Genomic DNA, 12,737 nt, shown 5'->3' with positions numbered 1-12,737 from the left:
AACACACCCGAGGATCCCGGGACGTCAACCAAACATACCAATCAATCCTAAAACACCATACAAACTTAGTCGAACCCTCAAATCACTTCAAACAATGCTAAAAACATAAATCACCCTCCAATCCAAACTTAATGAACTAGAAACTTCCAAATTTGACAACCGATGCCGAAACCAACCAAACCAAGTCCGATTGACCCCAAATTTTTCACACAAGTCATAATTCACACTACTGACCTATTCCTACTTCCGGAATTGGATTGCAACCCTGATATCAAAAATTCCACTACCGGTCCGAATCTCCATAAAATTCGACTTTCGCCATTTCAAGCCTAAATAAGCTACGGACCTCCAAAACAAAAGCCAGACACGCCCCTAAGCCCAAAATCACCCAACGGAGCTAAAAGAATTGACGAAACTCCATTCCGGAGTCGTCCTCACACAGTTCTGACTAAGGTCCAAATCTTAAGACTTAAGCTCCCATTTAGGGACTAAGTGTCCCAGAACACTCTGAAACTCAAAACAAATCATCCCGGCAAGTCACAATAGCAGAAATAGATACGGCGGAAGCAGTAAATAGGGTATCGGGGCTCTAACTCTCAAAATGACCGGCCGAGTTATTATAGTGTCCTTCGGGTCTAATATCATCATTTGTACGGGCTAGATTTTTGCCTATCATCTAAAATTGTTAGTAAAATTCAAAAGAACAAAATAAAATTATATCTGAATGATACCTGACCATGGATACTTCTTCTATTTAGATGCTGTCACACCCCTTTTTTTAAACCTCACTAACCCTCTTATAAATATAAAAAGATTTATAAGCTCCAAAAAGGGTTTCAATTATGAAAAGTGACAAAATTGTGTTCAAAAGGTTTTTCAGAGTCGCCACCTGGCATTGGTTCGATGTGCCAGGTCACCGTTTTTTAAAAATGATTTTTCCTTTTAAAACACTTTAGACCCCAAAACTAAGTCTGCACCAGAGATTCAGGTAAGGGGGTTCATTTGACTCGGGGAGAAGATGTTAAGCACTCCCCAAGTCCCGTGAAAGTCACGGTTGCGTACATGATAAGTCGGCTTTTAAAGAATACTTAGATCGAGGTGGAAACACACAAAAGCAAAACTAAACACGAAGGAGGCTCGAGGTCGTCCCTACCTAAAAAAGAAAATAGAAAAAGAAAAGTAAAGTAAAATCCTAAATACAATACATATTATGCTTTTCCACGAGGTCCGCCACGGCCTTCAAATACACGATACTACGGGGCATACCCCAGATAAAAATATATACAAAGTCTACGGGGCATTCCCCTGAATATGAACCAACTAAAAGGAACGACCTCTCGCCTTGAATAAGATAAAAGAGAAAGAACTAGAGTTTGCCTACCCGAGTGATAACGGCCTAAAACATGCTGCTAGCGGACAAACTAAATAAAAATTAATTTTATGCTCATTTCCTTTTAATTTATTTAAACCCAACCCCATGACCCATTTCAAGCAGTCTATCCAAACTATCCACACACACACAAAGACAAAGAAACATCAGACAAAGTAACTATCTGAAAGACAATTTACCGTGAAAATGGTAATAACAATTGAATTTGATTATAGGACTCTAAAAATACGTGATCTATTTTTATGCCGGTTGTTAAGCAGTTGATGCTATGTTATGAGATTTAGAAATGAGATAAGAGTTAGGAATAAGGTGATAATCAAACCGATAGGTTAACAATCGGGGCCTCGAGTTTGTCGATTTGGGGCCTCGAGGTCGATTCCGGTGCTCGGCTGGGAGCTATCGAAGGCAGTTGAAGAGCGACTAACAGTTATAATAAAATCAACGAAGGCTCTTTATGGCCAATGATAAGCAATAACTGATGAACAATAATGAAGATAATAAATGGGAGCAATAATATCAAGAGAATGTTCTTGTGTATTTAGTGTGGAGCCACCGATGTTTATAAAATGGCAAAGATCCCCTTTATATAGGAAGGGAAATCCCAACATAGTACAAATAGAATTAATTACAAAGATATGGAGATGGGACAGCTAGTTGACGCCCTGATTCGAGTTTGGGCTAGCCTGACAGACTTTGTCGGCTCTAGCTGCACGCCTTGGGAACTCCCCATCTCCACCAAAGACGAGGTCAACATTTTCCCAAGGTCGAGCATCGACGAACCTCGAGGGAGGAAACTCGACTGTAGACTTGTAGCCTCGAGCCTTCGAGATGATCTTCTGAGGTGCCTCGATGACGAGGAATTGGACCCTCCGATTTTACCGTATACAGATAGTCCCCGCGTTTCTTGGCGAGGAGCGATAAGAAATGATTTTGACATCCATTTCTTCGGACTTCCTGTGACGATGTCATACTGATGACATCCATTTCTTGTCCTGAATCTTCTTTGAATTTCTACTTGATCTTTGAATCATGAAACTGGAAAAATGGACCCTGTTCTTTAGGCGGGTTCATGATGCTTCTCTGACTTGAACTTGGAAATTAAAAGTTGACCCTGTTCTTCAGGCGATCCCCTGATGCCTCTTGAATTTGAGAATCGAAAGTAACTCTGAAATGAATTCCCTTCTCTCCAGGTGGGCGCCTGCCACTAACTTGAAACTTGAAATGGATTCCCTCGTTCTCCAGGTAGGCGCCTGCCACTAACTTGAAACTTGAAATGGATTCCCTCGTTCTCCAGGTAGGCGCCTGCAGCTAACTTGAAACTTGAAATGGATTCCCTCGTTCTCCAGGTGGGCGCCTGCGACTAACTTGAAACTTGAAATGGGTTCCCTCATTCTCCAGGTGGGCGCCTACGACTTGCTTGAAACGTGAAATGGATTCCCTCGTTCTCCAGGTGGGCGCCTGCTGCTGACTTGAAACTAGAAATGACTTTGAAAAGAATTCTCTCGTTCTCTAGGTGGGCGTCTGCCACTAACTTGAAACTTGAAATGGATTCCCTCGTTCTCCAGGTGGGCGCCTGCAATTGCAACGAAACAGACAAAACAAGGAAAATCTCCTGCCCCAGTTTGTACCAGGAACATTTGTGAGTGTTAGTTAAATCCCATTTTCAGGAGGGTCCTGAAAACTTAAAACTAAATCCTTGAAAATTTGCGATTAAATCCCATTATGCAGGAGGGTCCTGTAAATTTTAAGAACTAAATCCCATTATCCAGGAGGGGTCCTGAGAACTTAAATCAAATCCCATTATCCAGGAGGGTCCTGAAAACTTAAATCAAATCCCATTATCCAGGAGGGTCCTGATAACTTAAAACCTAAATCCCATTATCCAGGAGGGTCGTGAAACTTAAAACCTAAATCCCATTATCCAAAAGGGTCCTGAAAAGCCGAAAATGAACTTACCTGAGCCATGCTCTCTTCCTGGAGGATCCCTGCAGAATGAACAGAATTTCTCGCCCCTGAACCATGCTTTCTTCATGGGAGGGTTCCTACAGAACGAATAAATTTTCTTGCCCCTGTTTCAGACAAATAATATCTTGTTAGTTTGAAAACGTGGTGGTTAGTTTGTGGCATCATTACTGAGTGTCTGCTTCTGCCATTGCCATGCTTCATTCTGATTAGCTGCTTCGGGCCAGCAAGGAATTATTTGACCTTTTGATCGAAACTGGACCACAAAATCTCTGAATGACCTGAAGCTCTTACACTCACTTGTTGCATTGTGTTTTCATTTTGAAAGTTGCTGAATCTTTGTATTTTCTCAAAATTCAAGAATCACCTTATCACCTGAACCTCAGTTACCACCATACTGCTCATTCTAAACCATGTCAATTGTGATGTGCCTGGCCGAACTCCGCTTTGTGCAATTTAAAAGCTGGTAGTAGGCTTTGGAATCCTTTCCTGCTTGTTCAACAAGGCTGACTCAAAAGAGACTCATAAAGATAGACTCAAAGAGCACATTGAAGTGATTTTTGGCAAAGGGAACAAAGGAAAATTTTGAACAAAGATGACTATGTGAGTAATAATGGGAAAAAGGACTTATCTGAGTAAAGCGGCTGGCTCCAATGATCGTGACATGCATTTTGGATTGATCAACCTAATCCATCCTACCAATCATATTTTCAGTTCATGTCATGTCTTCATATTTCAAAATCGGGCTTTCAATGATCCAATTTCCCTGTAAAGTCACGAGCCTCATTCGACTTGTAGTGCCCCGAAGGGTTTTCACCAACAAGCCTCTCTCATTTGTTCATCTCTCAGCTTACCATCGCCTTACGGTGCCCGTGAGGATTTTCACCAGTAAGACTCTCTCATTTCAAATTTTCTCTCAGCTCACCATCGCCTTACGGTGCCTGTAAGGGTTTTCACCAATAAGACTCTCACATTTTATTCCATTTTCCTTTGTGCCCATGAACAAAGTGTTACCCATGATGTAAATCATACCTCTATCTTGCTTGACTTGGCATTCTCAAAGATTGATCGGAAGGTCTTTTTTGGACCGCAATGTAGGCTTTTGGACAAGGCTAGAAAGAAAGGGTGGCATGAAGGCTCAAAATAATTTAAGATAAAAAAGAGTTCAAAATTACAACTTTTGGAATCAGATCTTTTGCAAAACCAAAACTTCTAACCCAGTTTCCTTGGGTTTGGGGAATTTTGGATTTTTATTTTGAGGGGACCGAACCGTAAGGCTGCCTACGTTTCCTTAAAAGGAATCAGGTCAAACGTAGTTCAAATAAAAGTTGTTTGGTTTTAGCTTTTTTCCTTTTTTCTTTTCTTTTCTTTTTTTCTTTTTTTTTCTTTTCTTTTTTTCTTCTTTTTCCTTCTTTTTTTCCTCTTTTTTTTCTTTCGTATTCTTTTCTTCTCTTTCTTCTTTTTTTTTTCCTCTTGTTTTCCAATTCTACTCCTGAAAAAGAGGGGTATGAAAGAAAATAAATAAGGCTCAAAAGGGGTAACAAAGGATAAAAGTGTTTGGGTAGCAGAATGATAACTGTGATTTTGACACGTTTTATGCCCATACTTGCCTATGCTTTATGTATGATTTGCCATAAAATATACCCAGAATGCTTATAAGTTGCGCTTGATCGCAGGTTTGAGCAACAAGGTGACGAAAGTCAAAAATCGGCTCGAAACGGAGTGAAACCTGCTCAAGTGTTAAAGATCAGCAAAGCAGGGATATCCAGAACTTGGTGCGGACCGCACCATCATGTCATGCGGCCGCACCACTGAAGTTCAGAGAGTGGCATCCTCAGTTCCAACTAATGCGGGCGCGCTACAAGTTCATGTAGTCCGCGCCACAAAAGTCCAGAGAATGGCGTCCTCATTTCCAACCAATGCGGCCGCGCTACAAGTTCACGCGGTCCGCGCCACAAAAGTTCAGAGACCATCACAAGCCACTCATGCGGCCGCACTACAAGCTCACGCGGTCCGCGCCAGTCATCATGCGGCCGTACTTCATCATTGTGCGGTCCGCGTCAACATCTTCAGAAAGCAAGTCTCAGAAGTAAAGCAACCCAGTGTGGCCGCGTGTCATCATCGTGCGGACCGCACAGACCCCGCAGGGGTATTTTTGTCCTGTTTTTCTTAACTTAGTATAAATAGAATATTTGCCATTTTTTAGGGTACGGATTAGATACAGAACAGTTGCTGCACTCGTGAGACAAAAGTGTTCGCCTATTTTAGGCATTTTTCATCTTGTTTAACGTGGATTATTGTAGATTTTCCTTCTAGCTAATTAATATGTTCATTTTATCTATTTCTCCTTCAATTTCTGTTATTATTATGGCTAGCTAAACCCATAAGCTAGGGTTGTGGCTCAACCCTAGTGTGGATAATTAATGGGTATGATTGTTTAATGCTTGAATGATGTTGGGTGTTTGATATTTGGGTTATTTTTATGTTTTCACTTGGATTTGGTGGTTGCAAACACTAAGTCTAGCTTTGTGAGTTTTGACCCTTCTTGAGAAAGAGTGTCTAAGACTCCAAAATTGACCCAACAAGGAATTGGGATGGACCTATGAGAATAGTAGTCCCAATTAACGGGTAAAAACTCGAGAGAGCAATTACCCAACTTGAACCCTAAGTTGCTTGGTTTGTCAGCCTACTCAATTGGTCTCGAGAGAGTCAATTGGGCAAAATCATTCTCTCTACCGAGAGGTGTGAGAGTGAGTGCTATCGTGCAACGGTTATATCATAAGCCCCATAATCATCATTCTCGTATTAGTAATCTCTACCCGTTAGTTGACCACCTAGGTAAATGTCACGACCCTAGTGTCGTTCTCTATCTTGCATACAACCGAGACTTGATATCTTAGCATAATCTAGTTATAATTAGTAGTTGTTAAATTGTAGTTGATAATCACAAAGAAAAAACCCAAAAATGATAGAAGATCAATTAGAAGCAAACTCGCATTTCTAGGCTAAACAAATATCCAACTCCCTTCCTAGCTCCCTGTGGAAATTGACCCCGATACCACTATTGGGTAAAAGTATTAGCGCCCACTCTTCCTAAGGTTGAGTCTGCTGCGACCTAATCAGAAATTTAGACATTTGATTGGGAATTTGAAGGGGCAATTGAGGTCCGATTTTGATATTCTTGGTATGTATAGACTCGTGTGAGGACGAGGTTTCTATTTATGTAACTTTTGTCGGATTCCGAGACATGGGCATCGGACCCGGTCGTGATGGAGCCTCTCGTGAAGACAAGGCCAACCGACACAATTCCCCAAGTCAACCATTTTCCATTAAAAGTTGTTTTTATACCATTTATAAACTGTTAATCTCATAATGAACGTTTAAAAGAAAAATGCAAAATAATTACATAAGCCCGACATCGGGGTGTCACTAGTCATGAGCATCTACCAAGGTCTGAATACAACAAAAACAGTAAAATGTACTAAGTACAGTAATGAAAATGAGAGGAAGGAAGCGGTGCTGCGAATGTCGTGCAGCCACCTTGCTAACTCTAATGACTCCGCGTTTGAGCAACCAACACCCGCTACCGGGTTCCGAAATACCTGAATCTGCACACGAGGTGCAGGGAGTAATATGAGTATTCCAACCGAGTAAGTAATAAGAGTAAATAAAGACTGAGCAGTAGGAAACAATGAATCCACATTTATGTTAAACTCAATAAGCACACAGGCTGCTAATCAGAATACGAGTCAATCGCCTCTTTTAAAATCCAGCTTTTGGTAAAAATCATTTAAAATGCCTTCCGACAGATTCAGTAGGGGTTCAATACCATTTTTAATAAAAGAGCTGAAAACCATAATCGGCTTCACGAGAGGGGCCATCACGATAGGGTCCGGTTTGGGGTCGTGACAGTGTGTTTCCTAGGGGTGATGTGTGATCTTCTCAATAGCCTTTGCATAAGCAGAATTGGGGCATTACACCTGAAAAATTCAAGATTTGATATGAACATAGCATTCATCCCTTTTTCGTACAAAGAAAACTTGTGAGTTTAAAACATGGTGGTTAGTTTTTGGCCTTGACTACGAGGGCGATTTCTCTTGCACTTGTCACGATCAACTTGGACTTCAACTTGGAAGACAGTGCTTGTTATCGGCCGACCGCTTTTTCGGACAACCCTTATCACCAGAAATATTCCTGGTTCGTTCAAGTCCAATGTCTTATTCCCGATGCATTGCGCTCGTGTTCTAATATTCACCAAATCTTTGCATTTTACATCAATCCTAAAAAACATCTATTATCACCAACTCAGTGCACACACTATTCTCCTGTGTCTTATGCCAATTTGATGTGTTTGTCAGACTCTGCTTTGTGATTAAAAAGCTGGTAGCATATTTTGAAGTCATTTTTCACTTGTTTCGACACAAATAGACTCAAAAAGGACTCCAACAAAACAAGAGGAACAAAGTAAGGAGAAAAACGAGAGGAGATGGTGTCTAACAAGAAAAAAGAAATTTACCCAGGAAAGAACAAAGTGGAAACTAATCTGATTTGAAGGCCATCTCCACTGACCATGACATGCATTTTGGATTAAGCGCCCTGATCTGTCAAGAGAGTTTATTTTCAACTCTTGTTATGCCTTTAAGCTATGAAACTGGGCTTCAACACTCCAATTGTCCTATCTAATCCACAATCCTCAGTTGACTTGTAGTGCCCTGAAGGGTTTTCACCATCAAGCCTCTCTCATTTTGATCTTTTTTTCAACTCACTGTTGCCTTACGGTGCCCATGAGGGTTTTCACCGATAAGACTCTCTCATTTTATCGTTTTCTCTCTTTGTGCTGAGAACAAGGTATTACCCATGATACAAGACGATCATACTTTTACCACACACTTGATTTGGAATCCTTAAAGATTGGTGAAGGTCATTCTTTGGACCGTAATGTAGGCTTTTGGACAGGTTTGGAAAGAAATTATGGCATGAAGGCGCAAAATAATTTAAGATGAAAGGGTTCAAAATTACAACTTTTGGAATCAGATCTTTTGGCAAACAAATTAAAACTTCTGCCCCAGTTTCTTGGAGTCAGGGATTCTTTTTTTTTTTGCGATGGAATTTCTAAGAAAATCTGCCGCACTCTTGACTTCGTGGGATTATGAAATATTTTATTTGGTGTGACCGAACCGTAAGGCTGCCTACGTATCTTGTGGTGACAAGAATTAGGTCAAACGTAGTTCCAACACAAAGTTGGTTTATTTTGTTGTTTTTCTTTTCTTTTCTTTCTTTTTCTTTTTCTTTTTTTTTCTTCTCTTTTTTTCTTTTCTTCTTCTTTTTCTCTTTTCTTTTCTTTTTCATCCTTTTCTCTTTTCTTTTTCTTTTCTAGTTCCTAACTCTATTTCTGATTCCAAAAGAGGGGTATGGAACAAAACAAATTAAGGCTCAAAAGGGGTAACAAAAGATAAAAGTATTTGGGTAGCAGAATAAAATGCCTCCGTCATACCAAACTTTAAAAATGCCAAGTACAAACATGATTGAAGATAAGCAAAGAAATCATATACAATATCTATTATGGCATCAACACAAACAAAAAGTGCCAATGGGCAATACCTTTGTCCCAATGAATGACCCTTGCCAGTTCGAAGCAGACTTGACTCAACCTTATCTTGATGTGGACGAATGCATTTCAACACTAATTGATCTACCTCATAATGTTTGAGAGACATTCCCTTGTTGTATGCTCTCATCAACCTCTTGATTTCCCATACTAACTGCCTCAGTTTCACTTAATTCAAGCTTCAGGTTATCTCAGAATGCGTGAATCTTTAATTGTTTCCTCAAATGCATCTTTTTATCATATTCAAAACTATGCTTCATTATTCCATGATTAGACTGGCTTCAAGATCTTGCTAAAAACTCCGCATGCATGTCATGTCATTAGAACTGGCCTGAAGAAAACTATATATAAGAAAAGAACTAAACGAAGACTGCAAATAACAGAAAAACAAAATCTTATTTGACCAAAGGATGGAAGGGTTTGAATATCACAATAAAATCTATCTTAAAGACCCGAAACAACCCTAGATGACAAACTTAGAGATATAAAACTAACTAACAAAACTCTTAGAGATAGGAAAGAGAGGATAAAGGGGTTTGAATCACCAAAACAAACAAGATAAAATCTGGATTACAACCCCGAAATAACCAGATAGCAGAAAAAACATCAAAACAAGCTACCAAGATTCCTTTCTAGTGAGGAGAGAATGACCTTTTAATTGCTAAGATTGACATTTAGCCACAAATTTGCTCATCAGAATCAACAGGGCCTTCTCCAATTTCAAAATCATTAACTTTAGTCAGCAAGTTCCCGAGAGGATTCTCATACTCCCTGTCACCACGCATTATCCCCACAAAGTGTGCATCATTATGTGCAGGTAAAGGATTCTGCGCGATGTTCTGGGTGTCACTATCCTAATCCATAATTATCCCTTCTTGAATCATTCTTTCTATCTCCCTTTTCAAAGCACGACAATGTTCAATGCTATACCTTTGGAAATTAGAGTGGTACATGCACCGTACAACAGGATCAAAACTTTTTGCATATGGGTCCGGAGTATAGCCGAGGAGCGGCTCAATCATGCCAGAATGTTTAACTTTTCAAACAAGCTTGTGTAGGATTCTCCGATTGGCGTGAAACTGCTTCTTTGCCTTTGTTCTCCTCCACGCCCCTCTTTTCTAGGGTTGTTGGATGCTCGAAAATATTGTGAAGGCAGGAATATATTATGCGGTGCTAGCGCTGGCCATAAGGAGTGACCCAGTGGTTGGACAGAGGACCGGACGTTGTTTGGAGGATAATACTGAGGTGGATTATGTGGAGCTCAGGGATAGGTTTGGGGTTGGGGTTGAGGTCGCGGCTGTGTATATTGAGGCGGACCCGTTGGGCCATGTCGTGATCCTGAGACAACCATGGAAACATCATCATGTTCCTTCTGACCCAGCATGCTTCCTGTGTTGTTCTGAATTGCTTGTGTTGTGGCTTATAAAGCAGAATAGCTTATGATCTTGCTTGGCTTCAGCCCATCTTCTACCCTTTCTCCCATTTTTACCACATCATTAAAAGGCTTACCCACAGCCGAGATCAAATGCCCAAAGTAAGTAGGCTCTTGATCCTGGAGAAAGTACTCAACCATCTCGGATTCTTCCATCGGGGGATTGACTCGAGTAGCTTGCTCTCTCCATCTGAGCCCGTATTCCCTAAAGCTTTCATTAGGCCTCTTTTCCATCTTGGTGAGGGACATGCGATCTGGGACAATTTCTATATTGTAATGAAAATGCCAGGAAAAAGCCTGAGCCATATCATCCCATGTGTACCACCTGCTAGCATCTTGGTGGGTGTACCACTCCAGAGCTGCCCCACTCAAACTATGACTAAAATACGCCATCAATAATTTGTCTTTTCCACCGGCGCCTCTCATCTTACTGCAGTAGCCTCTCAAATGGGCCACAGTATCTCCATGTCTGTCGTACAAATCAAACTTTGGCATCTTAAACCCAACAGGCAGTTGGACGTCTGGAAACAAGCATAGTCTTTGTAAGACACGCTCACCTGGCTCCCTATCCCTTGCATGTTTCTTAAAGACTGCTCTAAGATTTTCACTTTAATTTCCTGGATATCTCATCTTGCTCCACTATCTTAGCTGGCTTTTCAGTTTCACGGGAGGCTCAAAATGAGGAGCGTAAGAGTATGGATCCGAGACCTTGAAAGTTTGTTCTGGAGCATAGTGTTGGGCATCGGGGACTTTGAACACAGTCTCGCTAGAGGATCGAGGAAGAATAGGTGGTGGAGGAGCTACAAAAACATGAGTGGTCAAAGGAGCGGGATATGAGGTGCTTTTGGGGTGGAGTTTGAAAAGGTTGCGGGGAGATGTCAGAAGCAGTGGGAATATGGATTTGTGACAATGGCGGAATGGTGATGAGGCTTTCAGTGTAGTTAGTGGGAAATAATGGTGGAGGACGCCCACTAATCCAGGCTTGGTACATTTCGGCCATCTATCCTTTCAACCTTAGGACCTCTTCTTTCAACTCAGATTCTGATTCAACAATCTCCTTAGACGAATCAACAACACCTGTGTCCAAGTCTTTGCTAGCCATGTCTACCTTGCTCTTTGACCTTGTGTTGTACAGATGACTCGCTAGAATGCCACAAAGTAACCACCTTCTGTTTTGATAACAATGGAAGTACCAAAGAGGAGCAAAGCAAAGCCAACATGTTAGCATTAGGGCATTTATCAGATAGAAATATCACATTGCGTGCAATGACCCTAGCAACAATTAACGATTCTAGAATGATTTCGAGGGTCACAAGGTCATTTGGCATTATCCCAATTTTGTTCATTTCAATCGTCTCTTTTCTTTCTTTTCTAGCACTTCTTGGCTTGCTTATTTTCCTTCCTCAGTTTTCTTTCTAATTGTCACTATTTTCTTTCTCTCACCCCTCACGTCCCACAACTTCATTCTCTTTTTTTCCCTTTTATTTCTCTTTTTAATAATGATTCGATTGAACCCTATGTAGGTTGCCTACGTATCATGTTCCACATAAACCAGACCAAGCGTAGTTCTGGGAAAGTAATGGACAAAATAAATTAAAAACAAAAATCTTTTTGGGTTTTTCAGTTATACCCCCTTTTTTTGTTTTCAAATACAAAATGGGAAGTACGATGACAAAAGATTTAACAGACTCAGCCAGACTATGACAAACTCTGACACCGCCTAAAAGACTCAATACTACTGGGTAAGACTAGAAAGTAAAAGAAAACATGAAAACATACTCAAAAATACAGAAAAGTCTCCTCAAGTAGCTCCTGAATGCAGTGGTCCTGACTGGATGGTCCTGGGGCGTCTGTCACGCTCAAGCTCTGGCAAATGGAGCCATACCTGAATGAGAAAAATAAGATAGAGTTAGTAACTCAAGACACTATGGCACCTCCTATTGGACACATGCAAGGCATGATTGGGCTATTTTTGCAAAATGACCTATGCGGCCAAAGATGGATAGAAGTGTAAACTCGACAAGATTGACCTAAGACATGGAAAATGCCTCACTAAGGCTTATATGGATTAAAGCTCTCAATAATCATGGCCCAAATTAATTTGCACAAATGACCCATTTTTGCAAAAACGACCGATATGGCCAGAAGTGGCTAAAGATGCAAACTCAAAAAGGACAGACCTTAAGGTAGTGGGACACTTAATTGCAACTCGGGATTCTGAGGCATGGGTCAATGAACCACTTTTGCGAAAATGACCCCATTTTGGGAGAATGGCCGATGTGGCCAAAAGTGGCTAGACATGCAAATTCAACAGGAATGGACCTTAAAACTGAGAGGACACCTTG

Source organism: Nicotiana attenuata, unplaced genomic scaffold (genome assembly GCF_001879085.1).
Source record: "Nicotiana attenuata strain UT unplaced genomic scaffold, NIATTr2, whole genome shotgun sequence".
In the NCBI taxonomy this organism is placed as follows: domain Eukaryota; kingdom Viridiplantae; phylum Streptophyta; class Magnoliopsida; order Solanales; family Solanaceae; genus Nicotiana; species Nicotiana attenuata.
Note: the sequence above shows the minus strand (reverse complement) of the source record.